The 12,260-nt window shown below is 44.5% G+C and overlaps 1 protein-coding gene across 7 annotated transcripts in view; it reads right to left on the minus strand.

Moving 5' to 3' along the window:
- KLC1 (kinesin light chain 1) overlaps nucleotides 1–9,880 on the minus strand; it is a 33,764-nt gene extending 23,884 nt beyond the window's left edge. For 2 of the 7 annotated variants that reach the window (XM_075614981.1, XM_075614979.1), the window contains exon 1: nucleotides 9,629–9,880. The gene's annotated coding sequence lies outside the window, so the exon portion shown is untranslated. Of the gene's footprint in view, nucleotides 1–9,185; nucleotides 9,320–9,628 lie in introns of those variants that run through there. The other 5 variants (XM_075614983.1, XM_075614982.1, XM_075614985.1 and 2 more) reach the window with 3 other exon arrangements.
- Nucleotides 9,881–12,260: the final 2,380 nt, after the last annotated feature.

The following is a 12,260-nucleotide window of genomic DNA, read 5'->3' on the forward strand; positions in this document are numbered from 1 at the left end:
AAATCCAGACCATAAAAATACACCAAATCACAAGAGACTGCAATTAGCAGGGGGTGGGGGGGAAAGGTGGCGATACCAATATTAAGCCACTCAGAAATAGAAGCAATTCAAGATCACGTAAGCTTTAAAAATATACCAATATAAACGTTAATTAACCCAGTAACAGCCAGTCCTGCATAAAAATGCAGTCACGTTCATGGAAGTGTAACTGGAACATAGGAGAGGCTGGACTTCAACCAACTAACATTACGTTTTTTCCATGTGCATTCAAATGCCCACTTGGCATTATGATATTGCAGAACATCTGTTTCTGGGAACGGAAACAAGCCATGATTAAGCAGTGTTCCTTGGATCCATTTCAACATGGAGCCTACACAGGATCTCAAAACATAATATACATCTACAGCAAACGTCAGTTTTCAAAGATATGAAATCATAGGCCAAATTAATTCTGGCAAAACAATGTTCAATTGGCCCCGATGGCATACATCCAAGAGTTCTTAAGGAGTTAAATTCAGTAATAGCCAAACTATTACATTTAATATTCAAAGACTCCATTTCCACAGGCTCAGTACCACAAGAGTGGCGTAAAGCAAATGTGGTGCCTATATTTAAAAAAAGGGAGCTCGATCACAACCAGGAAATTACAGACCGGTAAGCCTGACATCAATAGTGGGGAAGCTACTTGAAGAAGGTTTAGTACAGGGTAATATTCAGGAATACCCAATGGAAAACAAAATTAGTAATAGTCAGCATGTATTTATGAAGGATAGATCATGCCAAACTAACCCTATTAGTTTCTTTGAGGAAAGTAGGAATTTACACCAGGGTAATGCAGTTGATGTGGTCTACTTAGATGTTGCAAAGGCTTTTGCAATGTTTCCACACGAGGTTGGTGTACAAAATAAAGCAAATTGGACTCAGTAAAAATATTTGGATTGAAAACTGGCTGAAGGATAGACAGAGTTGTAATAAATGGAACTTTTTCAAGTTGGCCTAAAGTTGTGAGTGGAGTACCTAAAGGATTGGTACTTGGACCCCTCCTTTTAAAACTTGTGTATTAATGACCATGAGGTTGGCAGAGAGAGCAAAGTCACCATCTTTGCTGATGATACTAAATTGTGAAAAGTAGTAGAATCAGAGCAGGATGTAATTATTCTCCTGAAGGACTTGGAGAGGCTGGAAACTTGGGCAGGTAAATGTCAGATGAGGTTTAAACACAGATAAATGTAAGGTATGCATTTGGGAAACAAGAACAGACAATTTACAAATTAAATTGGTATAAATTAGGAGAATCCTTGATAGAGAAGGATTTAGGAGTGCTTGTAGACAGCAGGCTTAGTAATAGTGCCCAAAGTCATGCATAGCAGCAAAGGCAAACAAAATCTAATCTTACATTAAAACGGGCAATAGATGGAAGGTAAGTAAACATAATTATGCCTCTTTATAAAGCATTAGTAAGACCACACCTTGAATATGGAGTACATTTTTGGGCACCACTCCTTAGAAAAGACATTATAGAACTAGAAAATGCAGAGAAGAGCCACCAAATTAATAAATAGGATGGATAATCTGATTTATGAGAGGCTAGCTAAATTAGATTTGTTTACATTAGAAAAGCGGCATCTTCGGCCACGCTCATGGTGACGGTGCGGACACGCAGGTGCGCGCTACCATGCGCACTTGGCTGCAGGAGATTGGGGAGGCGATCGGAGGCATAGCGAACACATCACAGAGCTGGTTCGTCCTCATTGGCTTGGACTGTTGCTTTAAGAAAGTGTGTGGTCCCGTGGGGTCTGGTGGCGGAGCACAGCAACGCAAACAATGGGGGCTGCAAACCAGTTCAAGAATAAAAACGATATATTGGGTGGTCATAAGGAGTACAAAACACTGACGCGTTTCAGGACCTAAGTCCCTTTATCAAAGAGTCTTTGATAAACTCTGATAAAGGGACTTAGGTCCTGAAACGCGTCAGAGTGTTTTGTACTCCTTATGACCACCCAATAGAGTGTTTTGTACTCCTTGTGACCACCCAATAAATCGTTTTTATTCTTGAACTGGTTTGTAGCCCCCATTGTTTGCGTTGCTGTGCTCCGCCACCGGACCACACACTTTCTTCATATGCAATTGGCGTGACGCACGCATTAATCAGTGACCGAGCAGTTGTTCTACTGAGGTTCTCACACGGACTGCATATTATGGTATGTACCTTTGTTTTACTGGGGGTTTATACAGTACCTTTATGGTATATATGGAGATCTGTGTTATTCCTCCAGCATAACTAGTACACTTCCCTGCTTATATTACCATAGTGAGTCTCATATAGCTTTTACTCATGCTCGAGTGTCTGGATTAATTACTGCTGTGATTCAGTGTACATCCATACATATGTACCCAGGATAGCTGAGCCCTGAATACTGGGATTACATCCCATACAAACAGACTGTTGCTTTAAGGTTGGCGGAAAGGAGATTTCACCAGCAACAAAGGAAAGCGTTCTTTACAGTGAGGGCAGTTAAAATGTGGAATTCATTACCCATGGGACTGATGGCAGATACAATAGATATCTTCCAAAAAAGGTTGGACATCTTTTTAGAAAGGAAAGGTATACAGGGATATACCAAATACGCAAGCATGGGAAGGGTATTGATCCAGGGAGTACAGGCAGTCCTCGGTTATGCAACGGAATCCGTTCTGGAAGTAGCATTGGATAGTGAAACCATACTAAAGGGAGTCCCATGTTAATCAGTGGCGGTGAGCGTTGGATAACGCATTCAGGTGTTGGATAACGCATTCCGGCATCGAAAAACGGCCTTTAGGGTTGCGTTGGATATGCCATTCATTGTAAATTGAAATGTTGGATAGCGAGGACTACCTGTAATGTGATTGCCAATTTTTGAAGTCAGGAAGGAATTTATTTTTCCCCTTATGAGATCATTAGATGATATTTCACTGGGGTTTTTTGTTTGCCTTCCTCTCGATCAATATACTGCAAGTACAAATATAGGCCAAGTATCTGTCGTCGAAATTTAGCATAGGTTGAAGATGGACGGATGTCTTTTTTCAACCTCATCTACTACGGCAGTGATTCCCAACTCCAGTCCTCAAGGACCACTAACAGTGCAGGTTTTAAGGCAATCCTCATTAGCACAGGTGGCCCAATCATTGTGACTGAACCACCTGTGCTCAAGCCGGGGTATCCGTAAAACCTGCACTGTTACTGATCCTTGAGGACTGGGGTTGGGAACCACTGTACTACGGTATATAACTTCTTTCCTACCCCCCTCCTACCCCCAAAAATAAAATAAATAAAAGGAAGAATAAAGTAAACACCCTTGTGACTCTATACACTTCTAGCCTTTTACTCCTTCTTCTACATCAGGGGTGGGCAATTCCAGTATTCAAGGGCCGCCAACAGGTTAGGTCTTCAGGACATCCCTGCTTCAGCACAGGTGGCTCAATCGGTGCTGAAGCAGGGATATCCTGAAAACCTGACGGCCCTTAAGGGACTGGAGTTGCCCATCCCTGCAATAGACATTAATTTATGGTCATGCATATCATTCAAAGCAGAGTCCCAAAAGTAGTTTGTTTCTGAAGCATTGCAGATGTGTTGCACTTGATATGTTTTGTGTTGAATCTGCTGCAGAGTTGCCCAACCAGCTTTAGGGTTAGCAATTTCATATCAAATGTTTGTGATGCAGTTAGTGAAAGGTTTCATTGCACCAACATGAACGATTGTCAAACCCTATTCTTGCACGTGAACATTTGAAACCTCAGATGTTTTGTACATGTTCTACATGGATATGAAAAAAAATTTTTTTTAAATTACAATCAGCAACGGTCTGTATGCAAGTGCCTGAAATGTTTATTTTAAATGTTACAACTGCCATCATTGGTCTATAAACTGCTTTAATAGGCAACAGCAAAGTCATTTTGCATAGTGGAGATTTTTTCACTCCCGACTGAGGAAGGTAAGTGACTGACTTGCTTTAATTATTGTCAGATTGGGGTTTCCCCTAGTTACGTAAACTTTCTTTTGCTTAGAGAAGTGAAACATTATCTTTACTGTTCTAAGTTATAATGGCAGCAACCCATATCTAGGGGTCTACGAATCAGACTGTAACTGGTCTTGTAATATTTGTTGCTGTGATGGATTATAACACTACTACAATTAATTTTGTTCTACTCCCTGACAGTGAAAATGCACCACACATAGGGAGGGGGGAAGGGAGGGTGAATGGACTTTATTGGTTTAAAAAAAAAAAAAAAAAAAAAAAAAAAAACACCAGTTACCTTTACAGCTTGCAAAAATTTACCAAAAAAAATGCACTTTGCATAAAAGGCACATAGCAACTAGAACAAAATACTACCCGCAGTAAACAGATTAAGTAGTATAGATCCATAGCTTCTTTTACCAGCAGTCACAAGGAGGATAACACTGGACATAAAATGAAACTAAAATACTCAGTTTATGTGTGCAAACCTTACACAGCCTTAACAGTGAAATATGTACTGTATTTGGATTAAATCTAATGTATTATCTGAAATGTTATTAAAACTGTATAGCAGAATCACTTCTATTTTACAAATTTAATCTGGGTCCTTTCAAAAAATGTTTTGGCTATGAGCTTCTGGAAAAGTGTGTAAATACTTAATAGTTCAGGAAAAAGGACCTTACCAAAGAAAATTGCCTCCTCCCTCCATCGGGAGATACTTGAATTGGGAAGGAAGTGAAAATTGCTGGTAAAAATGATATATTTGTGCAATCCCTGGACACAGGCCAGTCAAACCTTCTTTTAAAAAAAAAAAGGTAAAAATGTATCTTGGCTACTGAATTGTGTTCTACTAAATACGCCAATATAGCTAAACCCAAAGCAAATGATCCAATACAAGTCCTAAGAAACTAGGATCCCATTAAAAGACCTCCATGTTCTGTGAAGTGACAAGTCCATAATAGTTGTGCAGAATAAGTACAAACATTATACAATATGGTAAGATGAGCCATTTAGACTTTAAATATCCTAAAATGTAGTTTTTTCATCAAAGCCAGCCCCGTCGGCTTTCTGCTACCTATTTTAACATAATCTGGTAACTGAAAATCTATGTGGAGTGATGTTCTAAAAAAAATAAATTAAATTAAGAGAGAAAAATGTCCACGAGGATAATTTAGGATTTTACATTTTCAACATAACTTAATTTCATATAGCGCTTCCCGATTACAATATAGTGCGCGGAACGCAGCACATGGGAATGTTTGCCACTTTATGCTGATGTAACACTACAGCTGCCTCTGCAGAAGCGACGCTTTCCAGGACCTTTGAGCAGCAAAAGGAGTTTGTCATTAATGTTTCAGCAGCTGGAAAAAAAGAGGCCGTGCCCGCCGTCTTTACATAACTAAAACGCCTGAAGTGGGTGGTTCCTTTCCACCCAACAAGGTCTTCTATCCCCCGGATTCCTGGGATGGCAGAATTCTACTGGCCATCCCAATACATTTAGAGATCGGACATATTTATTTGGCACAAAAAAAGAACACAGTTATACTTCTAAATGTAAGCAAATGTCAGCTAAACAGCCCTGAAATGGAAGTTGCTGAACCATAATTAACTAAAGTATATAAAAGCACATTGAACAGCTCTTTCCAAACAGTTTTTAAAAGAGTAGTTTAGTTGTAAGATTTGAAGCTCGTAAACCAGTCAAATCCCCACTTCAGAATTACCTGCGACCATGAACATACCTCTTCACCTTCGGATGCCACCTGCAACAACGTTCAGATCAGGGGTTGGCAACTCAAGTCCTCAAGGGCCACCAACAGGTCAGGTTTTCAGGATATCCCTGCTTCAGCACAGGTGACTCCATCGAATACATGCTTGAGCCACCTGTGCTGAAGCAGGGATATCCTGAAAACCTGACCTGTTGGGGGCCGAGGACTGGCGTTGCCTACCCTTGGTTTATATTGTAAATCCTTCATGAGACACAATGAGTCTTCAAAATTATTTGTACTACCTTGCAAACACTGTCAGAGCAATGAGAAAAAGGGCTATTGCTTTTAGCAATGAGTTTATTGTAGGACACAGGAACAGATAGCCCAAGACAAAGCCTGTAAGAACATTTTATCTTTCATACACCTAGACACACAGAAGACATCATGGAGTTAAATACCTAAACAGAGCTTCAAATGTGTCAACACTACTTGTATGGAAATGTAAAGGATGGCAAGACTGAGACGCAAACAAAAAAATACAAGGTAAATATACCAATCTTCTCTCTTATTAACTCATGTGTCACTGTTGTGTTTTCAAGATAATCTGTATTTGGGGAAAGTGGAAATAAATCTGTTCATGCACGACAATGCATTGTTAGCATAGTGGGAAACAGTTTTAGATGATTTTAAAGCATCTAAATCTATTATAAATGTGCTATGTATTTGGCTTAACTGCTACTTTTTGAATCTCTGGATTCAATTGTGGACAAAAGTGTTTATAATGACAACTGGCAGAAAAAGTACCGCGCCTCCATTTTAAAATCTCCCTGGTTACTAATGTCATTACACTCACTAAAGTATTTTCATCTCCAACTGATGTTAAAGCGGATTCCACGGTGATATCAATGTGGTGTAAGGCATTTGGTCGCTGCAAGTTTTTCCGCGATCAAATGGCCGACGCTTCGACAAGCCTGACCCCGCCGCCAGACACTTTGCCGCAAAGGGTAAGTGCACAAACCCCCTACACGAAAAACTAAGACCCTTAAATGAACCCCCTACTCTAAACAGTAATAAAACTAACCTTAGAAGCGGCTGGCAGCGGGGATTCCGGCAGTGGAGGCTGGTGGTGCGGCGCAGCTGCAGCCATTTGGTCACGGCGAAACGGTCATGACCAAATGTCCTATTCCGGTATCAATGTCCTTCAAAGTTTATTACCCCTCCCCTCAATTCTGAACGTCCACCATGTCAGAAGACGAAAAGACAAGCAATCTGGGTCAATTATTATTTCTATTTTACACCACTACCCAAGCTTTCATTTTCTGGTTTGATGAGTCAGGTCATCCAGTTGTTCTTTGACATGTCCTAGAATGCTGCATGTCTTGTTTCGCGAGAATGACAAGACTGTATCGGAGTCAGTAGGTATGTTGTCAAGGGTGTGCCCCTGCCACACCATGTTGTACAGCAGGAGTGCACAACTCCTGTCCTCAAGCCCCCCCAACAGGTCAGGTTTTCAGGATATCCCAGTCACCTGTGCTGAAGCAGGGATATCCTGAAAACCTGACCTGTTGGGAGGAGGGGGGGGGGGAGGCTTGAGGACTGGAATTGAGCAACCCTGTCCTACAGGGCTGAATTTTACCTTAATATAGAACAGGATGGTGGCTCCTTGAGAAATATCCTTTACACTCCCACTACCTATGGCAACAGGAGACCAAACATTATATATTGGACCAAGGAAGCAGGACTGGCGCTTTAAACTAAACCTTTGCTTCACATAACGCTAAATAGTTAAAACTAGAAAGCATCTTCATGGAGACGAGATCCTTACAGAGAAGAGCTAAATGCAGTCGTTGCAAGCGATTGTCGTGTCAATCGAGAAGAAAATGTGAATTAATTGGTCAATTATGGCAGCAGCCTAAGAAGATAACCATGTCTGCAAATCTCAGCTCTTTCTGAAAAGCTTCTGTAGATTACAATCAGTATGCCCTAAAAAGCCTTTGGCACGCCTTGAATTATTTTGTGGGCATGCATATGGATACTTGCATTTCAAGTACGTTGGGGAGGCTGAGATTTTTGCTCCGGTAATTTCTTTTGTTGCCACCTATTCTTTGTGTGAGGACGATGACAGTACCCTGATGCATCACAGCCTCGGCACTGGCAGGGTGTGTCGGGCACAGCCCAGTGTGGGGACTGTGCCCCGATATTCACTGGTTCAAAAAGCCTCTGCAGTGGGCGGGGAGGGTCACATTTAACCTTTACTACTGAAGAGGGGATCTAGTCCCATCCTACCGCATGCTCTCTTCTGAAGCTGAATTTTCACATGGCAGACGCGAGATAATTTTAGCTTTATTAGACCACATACGGGTTAAATTGTTTGGCATGCAACCATTCACTGAAATGGTTATGACCTCACTATCGCATATACTGTATATGCACACACACACAGAATCCTGCTGCACTGCATCAATACTAAAATAGACATGTAAGGATAATGGGGTTAAAATGGAGCCCAGCCTCACATTAGGCAAGAAACATGATAAAATAACATGTAAAAACAGACAAATCCCCCCACGCCCCATCTTTTGTCTTGACCCCCCTTGGGAGAAACCATCGGCTCACTGCTTTGCTCTGTAATATCCCTGGAGAGGTGAGGGGGAAGTTAGCTCTGGTGGGGCCTCTGAGCTGCACAGTGAGGGTGTAATCAGACTGACGCAGCTCAATCCCTAGGAGAATGACAAGACAAACAAGCAGCAGTGCTGGATACAGGCTCCACCAGTCCTCACTTCCTATTAACACTGCCATGCAGTATAATCACCATAGATCGTCACTGCTAGCCCTCTGCAATCATCATGCACCCAAAATCCTGACCTCTCCATCGGCCTATACCAGCACCTTATCCTCATCTTGCATGCCAAATCACAAATATTACAATCCATTTCATCATCCCTTCTTCCCCCCTTAACATAATTATGCACAACAAATATAGATTCAATCATTTTGTAAAGCGCCGAGCCCACTATGGACGCTATATAAAGCTATACATACATTACCACCACTGTTCCCTGATATATACAGTATTCTCAGCCATTACAGTACTACTACCCCTCCATTATACTCAGCCACACCAAGCACTAGCACTTTATACCATCACCACCAACTCATCCTTGTACATACTAAACTATAATTCACTTAGCACTGCCTCCTATATTACCCCTACACCCTTTTCATCTCCAAAACAGCACAGACCACTTGCATCCACCAAAAAAAAAAAAACTCCACCAATAACATAGTATAGTATAGTATAACACAATATCACCACTGACCATCCCAATACCCATGAACCCACACAAATCCCCCTCACCCATCAAAATGCCCTTTACACAAGACAGCCTAATCAAGACCCTGCAATTTGAGTAAAGGTCACCTATTAGAAGACAGTCCCACTCACTGCAATGTAAAGAGGGTAAAGCAGAGAAACCTCACTCACTGCAAGCGAGGCAGCCTCACCCCTCACAGCAGTCTGACTGGTTCGGAGTCAGTCTCATTGATTTGCAGCACCAGTCCTCTTATAGACTTCCAATCAGTGAGACCACATTCTACTCAGCACTTCTTCATTTAATTGATATTGCTTTATGGGTTATCCCCTTAACTGCAAGAGGGCCCAGCAACGCATTGCAAAACCCCCACCCCAAATCTCACTGAACGGGGTCCATGAAGGTTGACATCTATACTCCCTGCACAGCCTCCCCGTAGCATCTCCCATCCCCACTCAGCCTCCCCCCACTACCCCCACCCTACACCCCTTACTCAGCCTCTGCCACCCCCTCTGTAGGAATAGAGGGAGAGCCAGGGCCCCCCCAAATCTTACCTCCCCATCTGTCACCTTAGTAACCACCCCCCGCCCCTCCCTCTTTCCCTCAGCCCCCGTACCGTTCTGCGGTCCCTGTCAGTGCCGGTGTCAGGGTGGGGATGGTGACTCCTCCCTCCCGGCCGGAGAATGAATGCGAAGGAAAAACCCGAGCCGATCTCTTACAGAGAACCCTCCCCAGGCCTTCCTAGCTGCCAGCCGAGGCTCGGGGTCTCATCCTCCTCCTGTCGGTGACCGGTATCCGCCTCTGTCTACTCCCCAATACCAGAGAGAGAGCGAGAGAGAAAAAATGGCGTCCTCTCCTCCCCGCCCACAATGCATCGCGGCCGAGTCATGATGTAATGTGTCAGGCCTTAAAGTGACCGCGCAGCTCCCAGCCTGGAGCACGTGTCCCCCTGTCACTGACAGCAGAGATCTTGGTCTATATTTGTGTGCCCCATTTTTGCAGCCGAGAGACATTAATAATTAGGGATAATGTTATTTTTTTTCGGTGTTAATTTTTTTATTTTTCCGATGATTTCATTTTATTAAAAAAAAAAAAAAAAATTCAGTGTTAAAAACGGGGTACAATCAGGGTTGCCACCATTCCGGGTTTGACCCGGAGACTTCAGGTTTCGGCCGCGTATCACCGGGCTACGGGTTTACCACGAAAATGGCGGCAGCGGCATATCCCCCTGCAAATCTCATCAACATGGCTGCGCGACATCAAATGGCACCGCGTTGCCAGGGCAACGGGACGCTACATGACATCGCGGCGCCAGGCGGTGGTCCGTTGCCATGACAACGGGGGTGTCAGGGGGGCGCCTTGACGCCATGAGGCATCCCATTGTCATGGCAACTTGCCTCCCTGTGACGTCACGTCATGGCAACGCGCACCATTTGACGTTGCGGAGCCATGCTGACTGGAGCGGGCAGGGGGGAGATGCCGCAGGTAAGAGAAATAAATGTAAAAGTACAGTAGGGCCCCGCTGCTCAGCGTTTCGCTTCTCTGTGATCCCCCAATACAGCGGTATCGAGAAGGGGGCCGCCATGTCCGCGCATGCGCAGAAGGGGGGACGGCCGAGTCCACGCATGCGCAGAAGGGGGAAGCGACCAAGTCCGCACATGTGCAGAAGGGTTAGGAAAGACGGAAAATCGCCGGTGGACATAGCAAATGCTATGTTCTGCTTTTTGGCGATTTTCACTTTCCAGCAGCGGCCTAGAACGGAACCCACTGTATGATGGGGCCTTACTGTATTGCAATAAGTCTCAGGGTTAGCCTTCAATAGAAGGTGGCAACTCTGGGAACAATTGACACGTTTGAATTCGGCGTTTATGTGAATCCCTATAAATAACCCGAACCACTGTATTTTCCAGTATTTAATCTGAGTGGTTTGTAAGGTTTATGTATCAAAGTCTCCTGGCTTCAAAACTAGGGCCACAAGAGTAGCATCGCTTTAAATAGGATTCACTTACTAAATCTGGTGCTATTATTTGCTCCAGTTTATGCTGATGTTAATATCAATATACAGCCAGATATCTACAAGAAGGAAAATGCTAGAAATACTTTTCTTCAAGCAGATAGCAATCACCCACCCTCTTTAAAAAGATGGGTTCCAAAAGGGCAGTTTCTTCGGCTTCGAAGACTGTGCTCAAATGAAGAATCCTTTGAAATACAATCAGCTGACCTGCCCCAAAGATTTGTGTCCGAGGGATATACCAATACTGACATCAATAATACCTGTTTGTATGCAAAATCTACAGATCGGCAGGATTTATTACAAACAAATCAAAGACACAAGAATAAGAGAGACTTCAAACAAGGGCACAATAGGCAGGTGCCTTTATCTATAACCAAACACAGTAGACAGTCAAGTCAAATTCGCACCATTTTTTTTTCAAACATTGGAAGGTGCTAAACCTGGATCTACTATATATTTCTGAAAGCACTGTATGTCTGCGTCCCTAGCGGAAATCTCATTGGTCCCTTGGCCTGCCCGCCCCCGCACCTCTCATTGGCCTGAGGCAGAGTGACGGGCAAAAACACACACACACACACACACACACACACACACACACACACACACACACACACACACACACACACACACACACACACACACACACACACACACACACACACCCTCACCCTCACACACCCCCCCCTCACACACACACACACACACACACACACCCCTCACACACACACACACACCCTCACTCTCCCCCGTCAGTTGGACCGCAGCTCACCTTCCACACACACCCCCCCCCCTCCTCTCCCGGTGCCCCTCACTCTCTCCCCCCACCTCACCCAAATCCCCACGCTCCGCAACATCCCCAGCCGCACCATCACCCTCACCGTGCGCCGCGGCCCTCCTGCTCAGCAGCAAACTCCAGCCTCCTCCTCCCTCGCGGCGCGGCCCGGGCCTCCTGCTCTCCCCCTCACGTGCGCCGCTACCGTAGAGGGGAAGCGCGGCCCGGGCCTTTTGCTCTCCCCCTAACGTGCGCCGCTACCGGAGAGGGGAAGCGCGGCGCGGGACTCCCCCTCACGTGCGCCGCTACCGGAGAGGGGAAGCGCGGCGCGGGACTCCCCCTCACGTGCGCCGCTACCGGAGAGGGGAAGCGCGGCGCGGGTCTCCTGCCACTCTTGCCCCCCCCAGCTTCCCGAACTCACCTCCTGCCCCAGCCAGATGCCACGGGGTCAAGGTAAGTCAC

This window comes from Ascaphus truei, chromosome 9, assembly GCF_040206685.1.
Source record: "Ascaphus truei isolate aAscTru1 chromosome 9, aAscTru1.hap1, whole genome shotgun sequence".
NCBI lineage: Eukaryota > Metazoa > Chordata > Amphibia > Anura > Ascaphidae > Ascaphus > Ascaphus truei.